Source organism: Mauremys reevesii, linkage group 5 (assembly GCF_016161935.1).
Source record: "Mauremys reevesii isolate NIE-2019 linkage group 5, ASM1616193v1, whole genome shotgun sequence".
Classification (NCBI taxonomy): Eukaryota; Metazoa; Chordata; order Testudines; family Geoemydidae; genus Mauremys; species Mauremys reevesii.
Window position 1 is genome coordinate 8,006,731 of NC_052627.1, and position 19,547 is coordinate 8,026,277.

At 45.2% G+C, this 19,547-nt stretch overlaps 1 long non-coding RNA gene across 1 annotated transcript; it reads left to right on the top strand.

The window, feature by feature from the left end:
• Nucleotides 1–10,866: 10,866 nt before the first annotated feature.
• On the top strand, nucleotides 10,867–16,322 carry LOC120405804. Its single transcript, XR_005598895.1, has 3 exons — nucleotides 10,867–11,067; nucleotides 15,565–15,657; nucleotides 16,056–16,322. It is a non-coding gene; the product is annotated as an uncharacterized LOC120405804 (long non-coding RNA).
• Nucleotides 16,323–19,547: the final 3,225 nt, after the last annotated feature.

Here is a 19,547-nt window from a genome sequence, read left to right on the forward strand (position 1 = left end):
GCCTACCTGGCCATCTTAACCCTTTGCAGTCCTGTGTGCGGTGGCCATCCCCTCACAGTTCCCTTTGTTACACTGTGCGCAGATCTAACTTTTTCTGGGCCTACCTCTCCATTGTTGTGGCTTTCGGTAATCGCCTATTTTCTGTGCCTCTGAGTGTGTGCAATTGCTGCTGCCTCTCCCTAGGTTTCTGTCACCAATGACAACCCATCCAAGCTAGTTGAGAAATTATGTTTCTTCCCTGTGAAAAATTTTGACCAAAACCTTGGTGGGAAGTGGGGTCATTTTTTCCAAACAAAAATCTAAACCTTTTCAACGAAATCAGAACTTTTCCACACATGTTTCCATTTTATCAAAGAAACCCCCATTTTTTGCCAAAAAATATTGACAGGATTTTTTTCCACTCTAATAAATGTACTTTTTAAACACTGGGTGTTTGTTTGTTTGTTTTTACTGAATTCCACCTACCCTGGCTTTCAGTTTTGCAGTTGCTAGTACATCAGATCTCATAACATCCATGATCAAAAAAAGTGTGGTTCTTCTATGCTAAAAATTTAATCCAGGTGTAGTGCTGGTTGTGGTGCATGTGGGTACCAATGGCATAGGAAAAGGTAGGAGAGAGCTACTGGAGGCCAGATTTAGGCTGCTAGTTAAGAGACTGAAGTCCAGGACCTCCATGGTAGCATTGCACTTCTTCAGCTCTGTGTAAGTTCCGAAGCTTCTCTCTCTCTCACCAACAGAAGTTGGTCAAATAAAAGGTATTACCTCTCGCACCTTGTCTCTGTAACAGTGCGTTCTGTCACACAATCAATTATAAACAGCATGAATATCTCCAAATGTCTTGGAGATGGGAAGAGGAAAGGCATAACTGAGCTACTGAGAAGCAGCTTAGAGGGGACATGATTGTTAAGAGCCAGATTCCAATAACTTCATGCACGCATTACTCTGCAAATAGTCCCACTGAGGTCGGGAGGGTAAAGTGTTATTCAGGGTAAGGATCTCACAATCTGCCCTAAAAATCAACCAAGAAAGATGATTTTAACTGTCTGGGCTTGATCCTGCAACTGTTACTCTGTGTGGAGCCCCAGTGAAATAATGGAGCTTCTTCTCGTGAAGTAAGCTAGTACTCAATCTGAGTAAGCCTGGAAGAATGTGGATTTTTGTTCTCGTTTATTTAAAAAATGAAAACCAGGGTGGGGTTAAGCAACAATGGAGAGCTCAGAAAGCAAAACAGGGTTTTTATTGAATTATTTTGTTTCTATGTAGAACACACAGCAAGGATCAGTGCTGATCTTAATGAAAGAAGTTGACCAATACCATTTATCATTCAGGATTGTGTGTTAAAAACAGCTACACTCTGAAAAATTAACTTACACCATTAGCAAATGGTTTATCACTGGCTGTTTGAAAAAGAAAGCCTTTTAGCAAGTCCTGAAACACGTCACGTTTGGCCACAACAAAAATATTTCAAAACACTCACAGAATGAAATGATGTTTTGTTAAGCCAAAAGGAAAAAAATAACTATCAAAGGAATCAGGCTGCCAACACTTACCACTTCATCTCCCTGATTTACGGGAAATGACGGGCTCATTTATTGGAAGTTGGAGCTGAATTCGGAATCTTTCTCCACCTGATTGATGTTTTGCCTTTAGAATGGGAACAAGGACTCGCTGCATTACTGACAAATGCTAAATGCACTACTTCAGCCCAAAGAGACCTTTAACTCGAAAGCAAGATAGGAGACTCAAAAAGACAATTCCAATGAACTCTCATTAAATTGTTAATGAGTCAATGTTAACCCCTTGACAATCTTCGAGATCTTTATCGATATCCCTCTGTGCTGCTCCCAGGGGCTCTCAGATGAATTCCAGGGGCTCTCAGATGTATTTAGCATTGCTGTCACGCTTCTGGATGTCTAGGTATCTTTTTCAGATATATTATTGTTGACTAAATTCATGTATACATGTAGAGTCATTTCATTAATATTTGGACAGCGGTGGGCATAATCTAGTTAAATGTGCAGTCCACGCTAAACCTGTAATACAGCAGAAACATGGCATGGGCAAAAAATAAAATAAAATAAAAATCAACAGGGGGGATGAAGCACAAATGTACTTTTCCCCAACCCACAATATGTGTTAAGAGGTCTTAAGTACATGAAGTGCTGCAATCATTCTTGTTAATGCCTGTATGCCTTGCCCGTTTATGTTCTGTATGGTTGCTGCAAACTCTATTATCTTTGTACTGTACATTCGGTGGCTCTGATTATCTCTCTACAATTCCAGGATTGTCAATGCGTGTGCCACTCTGATGCCTAGAACGTCTGTTGTGTCGATGCGAAGCAATGAAAACAGCTACAAGCATGGTTTAGAGCTCTTTTTGTTTAGAAGATCATCAGGTTCAATCATCACCGGGACTGGAAGACTTGTACCACCCAATTTTTAAGTTCTCAGCCATTTTCAGCTTTTTAAACCAAACCAAAACACGAATTTACAAGTTAGTCCATGCTGTCACATGAGTGTTTCATCAACTAGTGTTATATACGATCAAGTGCAGGTAGACTTATCATCCAGTTCTGGAGAAATGTGTGATATTCAGTGACCACTTAGTGCTTCTGGTGCTTGCAAGAGCTCTGCTTTATTCGTGTCTGGTTCCAGCAGCATCAGAGTGCCCCACCCAGACTCTCTGGCTGGGAAGCTCAGCCCTTAAAGACGTAGCCACTACTACAACAAAATGTGCTTCCTTTGCACTAGGTCTCGTTCTGTGAGGCAACGTTGTAAAAAGCAACACTGCAAAACAAAGTGTTGAGAGACAAGAGCCCATCATGGGACAGATCCTCAGATGCATAGCTTCACTTATTTCATTGGAACTATGCTGATTTCCAGCAGCTGAAGATCTGGCCCATTGACTGTATGGAGCTATGACAGTTTGCACCAGCAAAAGATCTTCCCCCATTTCTACTGTCTGAGTATTTTAACTTGAGGTGGGGAATAAACAGTAGCAGAACAATGGGAGACACTGGTGCTGAGATCTTTGGAAAACTCTGCCTACCTCATTTAAATGCCTGAACGGGAGCAGAGTTGAAAATCTGGCCCTAGTTCTGGGTGCTGAGAAGAGCTGATAGCTGGAATCTTTTCTAACATTTCCCTCCTGTCAGAATTTTTGTTGTTGATGAATTGGCAAACATCCAATTGAGACTGTTAGATATCAGTGACGAGCCAATGGAGCCCACACAGCTCCCTGGCACCTGGGGATTCCAGCACATGTGGCCCAGGGAAGCCCAGCAGAACTGCCCCAGAGCCAGGGCTCCATTCCCTTTCATGGAGAATGTTAACATTTTGATTTACCTTCCCAATCGGAACAAAACCAAATCTAGAACTGTCGGAATTACCTGTCTCCACCTGCGGTAGAGATAGAGAGATTGGAGCCCATGGGCTGGTGCAAGGCGTGAGGTCTGAACCAAAGTCAGCAAACACCAATCTGCTTACGGCAGGGCCTGACTTTTGCTCATAAAGTCTTGCTTACAAGTTCACAGTTTGGTACATGGACTTGGCAAAGGCACGGTGAGCGTTGCTAAAACACAGGCACTCCTAAGAAATACTAGGCACTGGATATTCATATAGACACATTCCAAAAGGCTAGCATGGGTACACCCCAACACAGAGTTACGGTACAAAGACAATCCTGGGAGATGGTACAGGAACACACCGACCCTGAGTACGACAAGGACAGGAGGACAGCACAGGGTGATGGATGAAGATGTTTTGTTCGAACCAGGTGTGGGGTCAGTAACTATGTCAGGAGAGTAATATGTAACTTGTTTGTATCAATGTATAAAAGAGAAGTCAGAGGAGGGCAGTGCTGCAAGTAGAATTCATTTCTACACTGCACCAGCTAAAGGGTGGGGGGCACTTGACCTTCCCAAAGGACTCCCCATGTGACTTCTCACCTGACCCTGCCCTGACACAACCCAGGGCCCCGTCCTCTCTCCCTCCCCTCCCCATGATACACCCCACATTACCTGTGGGGGATGCTCTGTCCTTCTCCCACTGGGCCGGAGACTACTGAACTGCAGGGCTCTCCGGAACCACAGCAGCGAAAGGAGCGGAATGTGGGGCTGTCCCTGCAGCACGGCTGTACCGGTACCACCCCCAGCCCCGTCCTCCAGTGGGGCTGCCTACAGACCCCGGACAGGAGATGCTAGACGCAGCTGCATGGAAGGGCTGGGGGCAGTACAGCGCAGAGGAGCTGCCAGCATGGGGCTGTCCGGCAGCCCCACATTCTGCTGCTCCTGTGTCTTTCTGGTATGGCGTACCGGCTATAAATATCTCACTGGTACGGCGTACCGGACCGCCCTACTTCCACCACTGTAGGAGGGGCACCTCTGTCCAGCTTATGGGGCAGCAGAAAGTCCTGCTGCTCACGGCTCTGGGTCCATTCTCAGGGGCATACGTGTGTTGTTGTTCCTGTAGAGTCGATCAGGCACTAATACCATGCTTCATTGGCAATAAACCTGGCCAAGTGCTTTCACCACTGAACCAAATCTGTAGTCTTTCTGCATAGTACTATCGAGGTCTGCTGGGCTGGCGGCTATCTGCTCAGAACTGGGGCAGCACACGGAGAGAACACCCACACACACCAACTGACACCACCACCCCAGCTCCAGTGCGGAGCCTTTTAAAAAGTCTGTCCCAACATGGTTTTGTTTCTTCATAAGCTGCCATGCTGATTGTTGAGTTTAGTGTGTGCCTGCTTGGTGGTGGTGGTGGCTTGTGACGGTCAAGATCCATGGGTCTAGAACCTGGAGTTGTGAGGTTGTGGAGACAGACACCTTCATGTTCCCCACTGGGGAGCCAAGTGGAGCAGCATCCAACAATTACTGGAGAGTTAGGCACTGTGGGAAGTACTACCTAGAGGCCAGAGCAACCAAACCCTGTGGCAACCTGATTGGAGCACACCAACTACATAAACTAGAAAGTTATCCCAAGGAGCCTTATAAGCAATAATGCAGACTCTGGCTTGCTACTGTTTCAGACCTCATCTTTTGCCCTGTCTTGCTCCTGATCCAACCCTGGCCTGGCTTTACCTCGGTACCCATTTCCTGACTTGGCTTGGTAACTAGACTTTACTCCTTCCTTTGACCCCAGCCCAGGGGACAATACTGGCCCAGCTGCCTATCTCCCAACCATTACCACAATATACCAAAGTCAGACTAAATGATCTGGTGGTCGTTTCTGGTCTTAAACTCCTACTCCTCTTTTTCCTTGCAAAGTTTCTTGGTCTCTTGGACAGAGGACAGCCAGAAAGAATATAATTTTTGCTGAACAACTGGAGTTAACCAAGAAGTGCTTTCACTTTCCCCCTGCCCCATCTCCTTTCAGATCTGTTTTTCTAAAGACTTCTGTTGCCAATTTTGAAGTTGACATTGGGGTCAACTAAAATAATTAGGATCAGATGGCATCCAAACACCCCTGTTGCTAAGCCAAGATGAGACACAATCAATGGGGCTGAAAAGTACAAACCAGCTTCCACCAGGACTGCTGTGCATGCAACTCTAGATAGAAGCACATAATTACCAGATACTAAAGAAGATTACAAGGCACTAAACACCATCCATAGCTTATTACACTGAGTGATGGATGCCCCTCACTGCCTTTGAACAGTGCTACATACAAAGTGCTCCTTTATAGATCTGTGATTCAACGAGGCAGCTAGATCAGGGGGTTAATGAACTTCTTGCTGTGGGAAGATGATTTCAAAGCATGATACCTGCAATTTGGGTTATTTTCCTCTTTGTCTGTGGTTTTGTAAATGCATATATCAAAGTAACCATGGGAGAAATGTTATGTACTTATTATTATTATTATTATTATTAATATTATTAAACCCAAGGGAATTGAATTGATTTAAGCTTCCTTGAACAAATTCACTGATCCCATTGATGCACTAGTTTCCCAGACAGGAGGAGAACCAGTCTCATCTAAACCTAAGCCATACATGCAAATTATAAATAAATACAACATAAAGAGCTTCAGCATGTCTTTGAGACATTGAAATGAGATCTAGGAGCCCGAGGTTCAAGTGTAAAAGTATAATTTTGCAGGTCAAGGAAAAATTTTGAAGAGCAACTAGCAAAAGACAAAAAAAAATGTTAATTATTTTAAGTACATCAGAAGCAGGAAGGCTGCTAAACAATCAGTGGGGGACGTGGATGATCAAGGTGCCATAGGAGCACTCAGGGAAGACAAGTCTGTTGCAGAGAAGCTAAATTAATTTTTTGCATTGGTTTTCACTGCAGAGGAAGTCAGCGAGATCCCCACACCTGAGCAATTCATTTTAGGTGACAAATCTGAGGAACTGTCACAGCTTGAGGTGTCAGTAGAGGTGGTTTTGAAACAAATTGATAAACTAAACAGGTCACCAGGACAAAGGGTATTCACCCTAGAGTTCTGAACGAACTCAGATATGAAATTGCAGCACGAACTATGGAATGTAACCTATCACTTACATCAGCTTCTCTACCAGATGAGTAGCGGATAGATAATGTAATGTCTCTCTCTTTTTTTTTTTTTTTAAAGGGCCTGGAGGTGAACCTGGCAATTACAAGCCCGTAAACCTAACTTCAGTACCAGGCAAATAGGTTGAAATTTATAGTAAAATAACAGAATTTTCAAACACAGATTAACACAGTATGTTAGAGAACAGTCAACAGCTTTTGCACAGGGCAATCATACCTCACCCATCTATTCAAATTCTTTGAGGGGGGCAACAAACACTGACGAAGGGGATCCAGTGGATATAGTGTTCTTGGACTTTCAGAAAGGTCCCTCACCAAAGGCTCTGAAGCAACGTAAGCTGTCATGGGATAAGAGGAGAGCTCCTCTCGCAGATCAGTAACTGGTTATAGGACAGGAAACAAACGGTAGGAATAAATGGTCAGTTTTCACACTGGAGAGAGGTAATTCAACACATTTATAAATTATCCGGAATAAGGGGTAAAGAGTGAGGTAGCAAAGTTAGTAGATGATACTACATTACTCAAGATAGTTAAGTTCAAAGCTGACTGTGACGGGGATCTCACAAAACTGGGTGACTGGGCAATAAAACGGCAGAAGAAATTCAATGTTGACAAATGCAAAGTAATGCACATTGAAAAACATAATCCCACCTATACATAGAAAATGATGGGGTTTAAATTAGCTGTTACCACTCAGGAAAGATATTAGCATCATCTTGGATAGTTCTCTGAAAATATTTCCTTAACATGCAGCAGCAGTCAAAAAAGCTAACAGAATGTTAGGAACCATTGGCAAACAGATAGATAAGTCAGAAAATGTCATAATGTAAACCCATGGTGCAGCCACATCTTGAATAATGCATACAATCCTGGTCACCTCATCTCAAAAGAGAAAGTACAATTGGAAAAAATACAGAGAAGGGCAACAAAAATAATTAGGAATATGGAATAGTTTTCATAAGAGAGGTTAAAAGGACTGAGTGTTCAGCTTAGCAAAGAGACAATTAAGTAGGGGAGAATATGATGGAGCTCTGTAAAATCATGGTGTGAGGAAAGTGAATTAAGAAGTGTTATTACCACTTCACAAAACACAAGAACCAGGGGTCAGCCGATGAAACTAATAGTCAGCAGGTTTAAAACAAACCGAAGAAAGTACTTCTCCACCAGCGCCGGCTCCAGGGGTTTTGCTGCCCCAAGCAGAAAAAAAAAAAAAAAAAAAGCGGTAATTGCGATCTCCGTCAATTCAACGGGAGGTCCTTCGCTCTGAGCGGGAGTGAGGGACCCTCCGCCGAATTGCCGCTGAATACCTGAAAGTGCCACCCGCTCCGGAGTTGCCGCCCCAAGCACCTGCTTGATAAGCTGGTGCCTGGAGCCAGCCCTGTTCTCCACACAACGCACAGTCAAGCTTTGGAACTCGTTGCCAAGGGATATTGTGAAGGCCGTAAGTATAAGTGGGTTCAAAAAAGAACTAGGTAAGTTCATGGCAGATAGCTCCATCAATGGCTATTAGCCAAGATGGTCAGGGACACAACCCCATGCTCTGGGTGTTCCTCGGTCTCTGACTGCCAGAAGCAGGGAGTGGACAAGGGGATGGATCACACAATGATTGCCTTGTTCTGTTCATTCCCTCTGAAGAATCTGGCACTGACCTCTGTTGGAAGACAGGATACTGGGCTAGATGGACCATTGGACCTAGTATGGATGTTCTCACATTGTTCTACTCCCAGGTCTGACTTGCTGTTTGACCCTGGCAAGTCATTTCACTTTTCTGTGTCTCAGTTTCCCCTCCTGTCCTTTGTTTTGTCTGCAAGTCATTGGGGCAGGAAGAGTTTCATATCTTTTGTACAGCATCGAGCAGTAGGGCCCTGAATCTTGGCTACTGCCTCTAGAGGGCTAATAATCATGGCTGTTACTGGCCCATGCTGGGACCGATATATAACTGCTCTGCTCCAGGAGGAGGAATTCTGCACCTCTGGAGCAACCTGGCACCCAGAGAGCAATGCTGCTGCTATACGCCTTAAAGGTCATGCAACCTGGCTAACCCCCTCCAGTGAGTGGTGCAGGCTTGTGAGGGCAGCTCCCTCCATCCATTCCACCCTGTTCCCTTTGGAGTAGCAATCAGGCATTCATCGTGTAAAGTGTCTGTGCCCAGGTGAGCACAAGCACTGTTGTGACCAGCTCCTAGTTAGTCCCTGGGCAGGTCCCTCTTCCACACCTGCACAGCAGGCACCCATAGTCTAGCTCACCTGGGCACTGGACACAAAAATAATTTAGGGCCAGATCTTCCTACCCTTACTTACGTTTGGTATCACTTCTCTCCATGACTGGTCCCATTGACTTCAATAGGCTTACCTGTGCGGCAAAGTGCTTCATGAGTAAGGGGGATCAGGATCTGGTCCTTAATAGTGAATAGCCCTAAAGCTGTAGGTCTCCCAGGATACACCCCTCTCTCTCACCCCAACCTCTGCTGAAAGGTAGAGGGAAATAGGAGAACTTCATCATTTATGAATTAAGTGGTCCAACAAGGGCCTATGCTAGCACAGTGTGGCTCTGGCTCTGTCTGGTGGCTAGACCATGTATGGAGTTTTATGACTCTTCTTGCTGATGGAGATGGTCTTTTAGCTCCAGCAGTAGAGGCACCTGCTGCTAGAGCCACAGCTCCAGGGTGCATTTCCTGCAAACAACTGGAAGGGCTAGACTTAGAGCTACAAACGTATCTTAATGGGGCAGATGTGACGTGAAATTGTTTCTGGTCTGTTAGTATTTGAAGGTGACCCAGGTCTTGGGGTCCTAGAAAGCATGGGCTCAAGGCCGCCCATCACAGAAGAGCAGTACAAAGAAAAGGATGAAGAGCGTTTGGTTCTAGCCCGAGGCTGGCTGCCATAAGACAGATGTTAATAGGGAAATGATGAAACAAAGGACAGCGCGAGTTATGTTCAGGCTGCATCAGGGGTGACTGCTGGGGAGAGGGTGAATGAAGAGATGATATAATTTAACGTTGCATATTAATCAATGGATACCCACTAAGAGAACCGGGATAGTCTGTGGAAACATTAATTGTTTAGAAATTAATCAGTTCCACAAACTGCATGCATCTTTGTAAACGATGATCTATTATTTGTATCAGAGGGGTAGCCGTGTTAGTCTGGATCTGTAAAAGCAGCAAAGAGTCCTGTGGCACCTTATAGACTAACAGACGTATTGGAACATGAGCTTTCGTGGGTGAATTTGTAGAAGTCTCAACAGAGATTGGTGCCCCATTGTGCTAGGTGTTGTATGCACAGGTAGCAAGAGCCAATTTCTGTCAGAAAACCTTATAATCCAACTAGACAAGACAAAGCGGAGGAGGGGAAACAGAAGCACAGAGAGGGAAAGTGATTTACCCAAGGCAAAATAATGAATTCTTTTGAATAATGAAATAGCATCCAGAGGCCCCAGTCAGAATCATGTCATCTTTTGTTTATCCAGGGCCAAAGTCTCTACCTGAATGAGCTCATGATCTAAGGGCTGGACTGTGCATCAGACGACATACCCATGCAGTTGTGTAAAGGAAAAAGAAGAAACCCCTCCTATCCTAGCACAGACTGATCAAGCTTGGATCTAGGTGCAAAGGGTAGGAAGTGTATGCACCAGTGAGTACAGGTGAGTCAGCATGGATTGTATAATAATTCACTTCTGCTATAGGCCAGTGGCCAACTCCTTCCCCAGAACAAGGTAATAATTGGAGATATACCAATCTCCTAGAACTGGAAGGGACCTTGAAAGGTCATTGAGTCCAGCCCCCTGCCTTCACTAGCAGGACCAATTTTTGCTCCAGATCCCTAAATAGCCTCCTCAAGGATTGAACTCACAACCCTGGGTTTAGCACGCCAATGCTCAAACCACTGAGTTATCCCTCCCCTCATAAGAGAGAGAAACAGGAAGCAAACTATACCCCTGTTGACTTCAATGCCAATTGACAGCAGCTGAAGAGCCAGCCCTCTGTCGTGATAAGGGACCTGAATGCCTTCACATGCACAGTATGCTCTGTGTCACAGATAAGTTAGGAGCCACTAAGAAAACCCTCCCCCAAGTGATTCTGACTGTCATGGCCTGTAGCGGGCCGGTGTGGCTCCCCTCCTCCCCAGGGAGGGTTGAGCCCCGGACACAGGAAGAGGCGGGGTTACAGAGTGGTGAGCCCGCCCCTCAAAGGGTCAGGCGGCGACCCGGAAGGATAAAAGCCAGCCCATCCAGCTCAGTCAGGCCCCAGCCGCCACGGGGAACAGACCTGCCTGAGGGAGCTCCTGATGGGGAAGCCGCTGGAGCCCAGAGCCCTTGCCCGGACTGGCCGGAGATACCCCTGACCCGCTACTGGGAAGACCTGCCGGAGCTTCCCCGCGCCACCTACGACGAGGAGCCGCTAGGAACCTCCCCACCACCGTGCTGCTACCCTGAGGAACCCCCGGAGCAGAGTTGGCCGGACTTCCCCGAGGACCTACCAGATCTACCCCCCAGCCCGGGGGGTGAGGAACCCATGCAGTGGGACTTCCCGGGACTGGATGCCGTGGACCAGGTAGGACCAGAGGGGGATATTGGAAGTGGCCCAGGGGCAGCCGACCTCAGTCAGGTTGCTGACCAGACAGTGCCCATGTCAGTGTGTTGCGGTCAGGATCCCCACTGACCGTCAGCGGCAACGACCATTGCCTAGGGCCCCGGGCTGGGACACAGTGGAGTGGGTGGGTCTGTGTCCCCCCTGCCACCCCACTCACGGGTGGCAGTTATCCCCCTGTACTGTTTACTGCTCAGCCCTGCCGCAAGAGGGCTCGAGCCTCCCCCTGTACTGGTGGTTGCTCAGCCCTGCCGCAAGAGGGCTCGAGCCTCCCCCTGTACTGGTGGTTGCTCAGCCCTGCCGCAAGAGGGCTCGAGCCCCGGAGACTCTGACTCTGTCGCCTAGCCTTAAAGGGACAGGACAGAGCCCCCCCGTGAGACCAGCGGGCCGGTGTGGCTCCCCTCCTCCCCTCAGAGTGTTGAGCCCCGGACCCACCTGTTACAAGGCCACACTAGCCATTCTCATGCAGGTGAAGAAATTGGCAAAGGCCTTTGAGATGCACAGATGATTGGTACTGCTGTGTGCATGACTTGCCTTTATGCAGCACCTGCAGAATTCCCCCTCTTTAAAAAGGGTGAAATGCAGCTGACAAAGGGAAGTGTCCAGTTCTTAATATAGCACCTAAGGGAATCTAGCCTCTAATCTGGTTCTGTGTAAAGATCTGCTCCCTGCAGGGCTGGACTGGGCAGGCCATCAGGGAACCTGCTGCAACTCCCAGCTTCTTGTCCTAAACAGCTGCAGTCCCAGCATAGGGTACAGCAGCCTAGAGGCTACTTTAACTTACACCATCTGGTAATGATCCCCAGATGCCATCCGTCAGCTGGCAATTGGCAGATCGCAATGAGGCTCTGGTTATGCTCCTGCCTGCCTCCCTCCCATCCCCCTTTCCATTTCAGTCTGGAGGAGGGGTGTGTGTATGTGTGTTGGGGGTGCATTTGCAATGCCTTATGATATATGCCAGCATCAGTCGATCAGTTGCACAAAAATTAAGGTAGATGAGCTGACCGGTTAGTGATGGAGTGCAGGATGGTCATCACCAGTAAGAGAATCTCTGCTCCTGAGTGCACCTTAAACAGGTTTGTAAAATGCCATTATAATTTAGAAGAAAAATGGATTAATAGTGTTTAGAATGGGGTCATCAGCTGCCTTGGGAAATGTACCTTAACCTTTGATAAGTGACGTTTACTTGCCTGAGTGAGGGCTAAATGTGGCTGGCCTTGTTAACCTGCACCATGGTGTGGGAGATGTGATTGATCCCTAAAGAGCCTAGGGAAATTATATTGGTTTACCCAAACAAGAAGGTTGCACAGAAATTAACAGTTGCATTTTCTAAGAGTTGCGTGGAGTTTGCTAAAGCCCATCAAAATCAACAGAAAGATTTCCATTGGGCTTTGGAACCGGTCCTCAGTCAAAGTTAGTGGCCAACATCCTCAAACACAGGTGCCTAAAGTCAGATACACGAATATTCAGAGGTTCTGAGTGCCCATATGGCCTGTTGACTTTAGTGGGAGTTCAGGGTGCTCTGAGAATCAGGCACTTGATTTCAGTGCCTAACGTTAGGCACTGAACTTTGAACATTCCCCTAAGGGCTGTATACAACCACAGATGGCAGTGAGACAGTTTACCAGACACCCTCGCCCCTGTACGTGGCCCAGACCACTGCGGCATACAGCTAGATCTCAAGGAAAGTGAGAATCCTACACTGCATCTCTACCAGCTGGAAAGTCACTTTGCAGAGGGGGAATCACTGGGTGCCCTGCTAAGTCAGTTTCATGTTCCCTTTGTGCTATTTACAGAGCTTTAGAAGTCTGATGTTTGCACACACACACACCTCACATATTTCTGACAAGCTGAGAAAATATCACTGAAATACAGCTTGTTGAACTTTTCTGTAATTAATGATGCTGTAAGTGGATCCTTCAAAGAAGTCATACTTGTTGAGCTCAAGGTAGAATATCATTAAGAGACTAAATCTTGGGTCTTCATTTCAAATGAGCCATGGAGAATTAATCTTACCTTTTTTCTTCATTGTGTTAGTTAATTCTCTCCCCCTTCAAGGATTGGGAAAGCCAGGCAATAAGTGACATCAGACATCTTTCATTTGACACCAGGATATCAATTATATCACGCTTACTGATTGGCCACCTCCATTCTTGCTCTCATTATCTGGAAACATTTTAAGGGCATGTTATGCTAGGCACTAAGTTGTGTTTGGTGACCAAGCACTCATACATTTTCTGGGGCATGTCATACGGGCATCCAAGATCTCCTCTAATGCAAGACTTTGGCTAATTGTGGCCTGAGTTGACCACAAAAAAGAGGGCAAAGGTCAGAACCTTAGGTGATGGTTCTCATGGAATCCAGAAGACCATGGAAATCCTCATCCAAAACTAAGTTTAATTTAACTCAACTCCTCTGCACTCAAAAAGCCCAAGACAGTCCTGGAGTGGCTTTTATCCATGTAGAATGCAGCAAGCTAGCTAAAGCCATCCCTTTAAAGGCCTACTACTGGCATCTAGTCTAGTGAGGACATCTACATTTGGGCTAGAACAGGGGTCAGCAACCTTTCAGAAGTGCTGTGCCGAGTCTTCATTCATTCACTCTAATTTAAGGTTTTGTGTGCCAGTCATACATTTTAATGTTTTTAGAAGGTCTCTTTCTATAAGTCTATAATATATAACTAAACTATTGTACGTAAAATAAATAACATTTTTAAAAATGTTTAAGAAGCTTCATTTAAATTTAAAATGCAGAGCCCCCCGGGACTGGTGGCCAGGACCCGCAGTGTGAGTGCCACTGAAAATCAGCTCATGTGCCCTGGGCTAGAAGGTGAAGTCAAAAACAAAATCCAAAAAAGGAGGAAAAGTTTTGGATTCCAAATTAGGACACTGTCAGTCTTTGCTTATGACTCCACAATATTGCCAAGGGGGAAAAAATTCTTTCCCATTTACAGCTACTGTGGCCATATTCTGCCACCCACACTGTAGTTTCTTTCTTTATAGCCCCATTGATTTCAATGGAACAGAACGGATTCCCCAGAGTCATTGCGTTTACAAGAGTTGAGGAGCCGTTCCTATGAGCCCACCTGTAGAGTCTGGAATTACTCAGCATAAGGACAATAGGATCTTGCTCTAAATGTGCATTTTTGTTAATCATGGGATTTCCTGAGCAGAAAAACTGGCAGAATAGAGACAAGGGACAAACCAAATAGACTTACTTTTGAAGAGTGAAAACACACTCTTATGCTCGCCTCAGAGGGCGCATCACTTGAATATAGAGAAGAGCTCCCTGGAGGCAGAGAGAGAGTTGAAGAGAGCTGCAATTTGAAAGAAGGAGAGAGAGGTGTATTACTTTTAACAGAGAAAATGCCAGGTAAATAGTATTTCCATAACAAAGCAAAGTGGTTGAAATACTTTTTTTTTTAAGTCAAGAAAGTGTGAATCTTTGTAGGAGAGGTACAAGGACTATATCTAAGGAGAAACCCAGTGCTAAGCTAGCAACAAGATTACAGCAGAGCACAAGTTATCATAGAAGAGAAAGGCATGGAGAAAACACACACACCCCTCAAGACTGACAGTTATACAAAGGGACACACATTGTGCTCAGATGCACATGGGCATTTAGGAGCTGCGTGGACTTTGCAGCAAACGTCCAATGACAGTTTAAGGCTTTTCATTCCTACAGGAGAAGTATAAATTTGGGAAGATCATCTTGAAAATCTGAGCATCATTGTGGCCCTTACTGCCAGCAGCAAATAATTTCAGTTAAAGAAGCAGAGGCCTTTCTATTTATTGCTGGGTTCAGAATGGCCGGAGAATTAGCAGGCAGAGCAGATCTTTCATGTGCTTCAAAAGCAAGATACTTTATATCTTGTAGGTCACCCTTTCCTTCATACTGTCAGATAAGAATGGATGGGAGGAAAAACTGCTCAGATGTTACTGAGATGCGCAATGGACACTATAGGCCAGAGGTAGGCAACCTATGACACACGTGCCAAAGATGGCACACAAGCTGATTTTCAGTGGCACTCACACCGCCTGGGTTCTGGCCACCAGTCCGGAGGGCTCTGCGTTTTAGTTTAATTTTAAATGAAGCTTCTTAAATGTTTTGAAAACCTTATTTACTTTACATACAACAATAGTTTAGTTATATATTATAGACTTATAGAAAGAGACTGTCTAAAAACGTTAAAATGTATTACTGGCACGTGAAACCTTAAATTAGAGCGAATAATTGAAGACTCGGCACACCACTTCTGAAAGGTTGCCAACCCCTGCCATAGGCAATAGAGACCATATCCTCCTCAGTACCACTTTCTCAGATGGTGAGAATCAGCATCTCCCCCTGACTTTCTTTTGGAAATGGAGATATAGTTTGGGAGTTGTCTGGAAAAGTTTTAAAGAACCACTCATTAAACTATTGTCCATTTGTGTTTATAATTTTTCTTTCACTTCCCAATAGATATAACAGGACCGATCCTCAGCTGGTAGAAACCAGTGTAGCCCTATTGATTACCATGCCCTTTTGACCAGTTGAGAATCCAACTCATTACAGGTAAGACACATTTCAAAATCAAATCTTCACAAAGGTGAAGAAACCTCACCCGTGGGTGAGAGGATGCTATTAAGATTGGCATACTCAATATTTATGCTACCCTTAACAGGCCAGAACCTCAGCTGGTGTAAATCATAGAATCACAGGTTAAAAGGGACCGTGAGAGTCAAGTCTAACCCCTTGCCAAGGTGCAGGGCTTGTTGTGTCTAAACCATCCAAGATGGTTGGGAAAGCTCCATTTAAATTAATGGAGTTTCACCCATTTCCAACAGCTGAGGATCTGGCCCAATACCCTGTTTAAACTTAGTTCTGATCCTGACCGATCTCTCCATCCACTAGTAGGAGAGCTGCAGCATTAGGAAGATACCAGATACTCTGCTACTCCCTTTCTCCTTTAGGAAACAGCAACAGATCCAGGCTACGAGGTCAAGGTGCGATCACAGGTGTTCAAGTGGGCATGTGTCAGTATTGTCCCACCTACCTACACTGAAGGGAAACAGGTGCAGTCCTCAGCATGGAGGAATGGGATGTGCATGACAGAGGGATCCCCCCACCCAAACCGTAGGTTTGCCAGCTTTGACATGACCCTTTAAAGGCTGCTTCCCCACTGTAAACATTCATCAATATTCTGAATCTATTTGGAGACAACTTTGTTTATATCTCAAACCCAGGGCCAGATGTTCAGCTGGTGGAAACAGGTGTAAGTGGGACACTGCTGAATTACTAGCTAAGGAACTGGCTAATCAGCCACATGTTCCTGGGGGCAGGGACTATCTTTTTGTTCTGTGTTTGTGCAGAACCTCGCAAAACTGGGTCCTGGGCCATGGCTGGAGCTGGGAGTATGGGCTGGATGCTATGCTGGTGTTGCTCAGCATAGCTCCACTGCAGTCAATTACACTAGCTGAAGATCTGTCTTAAAGATCATGTTTTCACACAATAATCCCTAGATGTAATACAGAGAACATACATGAGACATAACCAGAAGGGACTCAAAAATGCTGCCCTCACAGGTGATACAGGATAATCTCCCACTGGGAGTTTTGGTTTCACAGGACTGCAAGATCTGCTCTTAACAATATTTTAAGATTTTCCATGATGCATCAGCGAATCTTAAGCATATGAACTCACCGTGACAGCCTAACAAGGGAATATTAAGACTACTAAATTAACTAATCTACTGCCTTTAGTTAAGAAGATCACTAAAAGCAGTGATCAAATAGATTCCTGTCTAATCCCCATGAATAATAGAGATTCACTGACAGCCTTCATTTTACTTGGAATGTTAAAAGGATTAACAATACTGTGGCATAAATAACACTTGACCAACTAAGACTTGACCAAGAGAGCCCATAGAGAAGAAACCATGGTCTTGTGGTTCAGGTGTTGTATTGGGACTCAGAAAACTGGGGGTTCAATTCTCAGTCCTCCCATAGGCTCACTCTGTGACCTTAGTCAAGTTACTTCAACTCTGTGCTTCAGTTTCCCATCTGTGAAAAGGGGATAAGACAACACTCCTGCAATGCACGAAAAAGAGATTAAAAATCCACTGATGACAGAGGGAATATAAATACATAGAGGCAGATACTCAAGGCCAGGTGTAGATCACCGTAAATCAGTTGCTGGAAATCACCATAATTCTATTGACTTCAATGAAGTTATGCCAATTTACACTACCTGAGACCCTCAGAGGTTGTTTTGGTCACGTCTATTATCTCACTTGCCAATGAAATGCAGGTTTCAGAAATGATTCTGAAATACCATATAGCATGTTGTTGAAAATGGTTGATCTAACTCAACCTTTTGTACTTTCTCTCTCTTCTGAGATGCATCAGAAATGTCAATTAGCATCTGGTTAGAGTCAGCAGGGACCCTCAGAGCAGCCAGAATGAAAAACATCCCTCACCCAGGAAAACAATGAGTCAAAGTGTGCCAGATATGATCTCAAAGCTGACCTACAAGAAATGGGCACCGTAGTTGCAGAGACATGCAGCATACAGCTCCTGAGAGTGAGAACTGCACGCTGGATATATACAGACTGGAAATGTCATACTGCTGGCACGAAAGCCTAGCAAATGACTAAGCAAAAGGACAAAAGCAACTATGTTCTTCTTTCGGTGTAAAATTAGCACTCAAGAGAAAGGGTTAAATTCCTTTGTATTTCAAGCTCTTAAGCCCCAGATCCTTTCCCCCCCCCCCCCGCCCCCAACACCTTATAGTTAAGGCTGTTCATGTGTATTCCCTAGCAGCCAATCATAGAAGACTAAAGAAGTCACCAGTTAAGGCAATGTTACCATCCAGACTAGCTAAGTGTGAGGGTACCAGGCTCCTAAAATAACCAGAGGGTCAGTTTTAGATCCCATTGTTCCATAAAGGATGTCAGAATTTGGTTCGGCTTTAAAGCTTCATTCTTATAACCTTGCATGTCCCTTGCATGTGTGCATTATGGTATGATCTTCAATTCCATGAGCAGAGACTAGTTCTCAAATACAAGTACAGCATATTTTTCTACAATCTCCTGCTAAAACTTGTCTGTGAATGTAGCCAAAAGGTCACACGAAATCTGTGTACACTCAACTTTTAATTTTCTAATTATGTGACCAAATATTCAAACATGGGCTACTAACACCATATTATCAGAGGGGTGGCCGTGTTAGTCTGTAGCCACAAAAACAATGAGGAGTCTGGTGGCACCTTGAAGACTAACAGCTTTATTTGAGTGTAAGCTTTCGTGGGTATAAAAACCCATTTCTTCAGATGCATGGAATGAAAATTACAGATACAGGCATAAATATACTGGCATGTGACGAGAAAGGAGTTACCTTACAAGTGGAGGACCAGTGCTGACAAGGCCAATTCAGTCAGAGTGGATGTGGTCCACTCCCAATATTTGATTAGGCACTTCAATAAATAGGTACTTGACTTTAACGAGAGCTGTGAGTCTCAGTACCTTTAAAAAAAACCCACGTTTAGTTTTGCATTTTAATTGTGTCCTTTTAATACTCACTTGTTTGCTACTGTGACAGGGTCAGGCCAGATGGCTACAAGAGAGTGGTCGAAGGTAGATACTTTAGCTCCAGCTTAAGCAGGTCCCTTTTCCCTCAGTAAGATAACAGGGACTATTCTAGAACACTCAGGAACTTTCTAGAACTAATTAAGGCAGGCAGGCTAATTAGGACACCTGTAGCCAATTGGGAAGTTACTAGAATTAATTAAGGCTAATCAGGACACCTGGTATAAAAAGGCTCTCACTCCAATTAGTGGTGTGTGCGTAAGGAGCTGGGAGTGAGAGGCTGTGCTGCTGGACGACTGAGGAGTACAAGCGTTATCAGACATCAGGAGGAAGGTCCTGTGATGAGGACAAAGAAGGTGTTGGGAGGAGGCCATGGGCAAGTAGCCCAGGGAATTGTAGCTATTCCAGAAGGCACTCTAGACAGCTGCAGTCCACTGGCCCTGGGCTGGAACCCGGGGTAGAGGGCTGGCCTAGGTTCCCCCCAAAACTTCTCAACTCCTGATCCCACACAGGAAGATCTCTGAGGCTAGCAAAATCCACCAATAAGCGCAGGACCCACCAAGGTAGAGGAGGAACTTTATCACACTACACACTGATAAATATAACTATAAAGTAGGTCTTCTACCACGCTCTAAACATGGTTGGAACCTGTTAAATAATATGTCAAGTGATTTTGCAAAAACAGATTTTCAGAAGAGCTCAGGTTTCATTTAGTTACCTACATTTGTAATGAGTAAGACGTGACCACACATGCTAAAAGTAGAAGTTAATAGTTGTGCCTTCCCCAAAGCACATGTAAATGTAAATGCCTGGTACCAGGGGCGGCTCTAGCCATTTCGCTGCCCCAAGCACGGCGGCACGCCGCAGGGGGTGCTCTGCC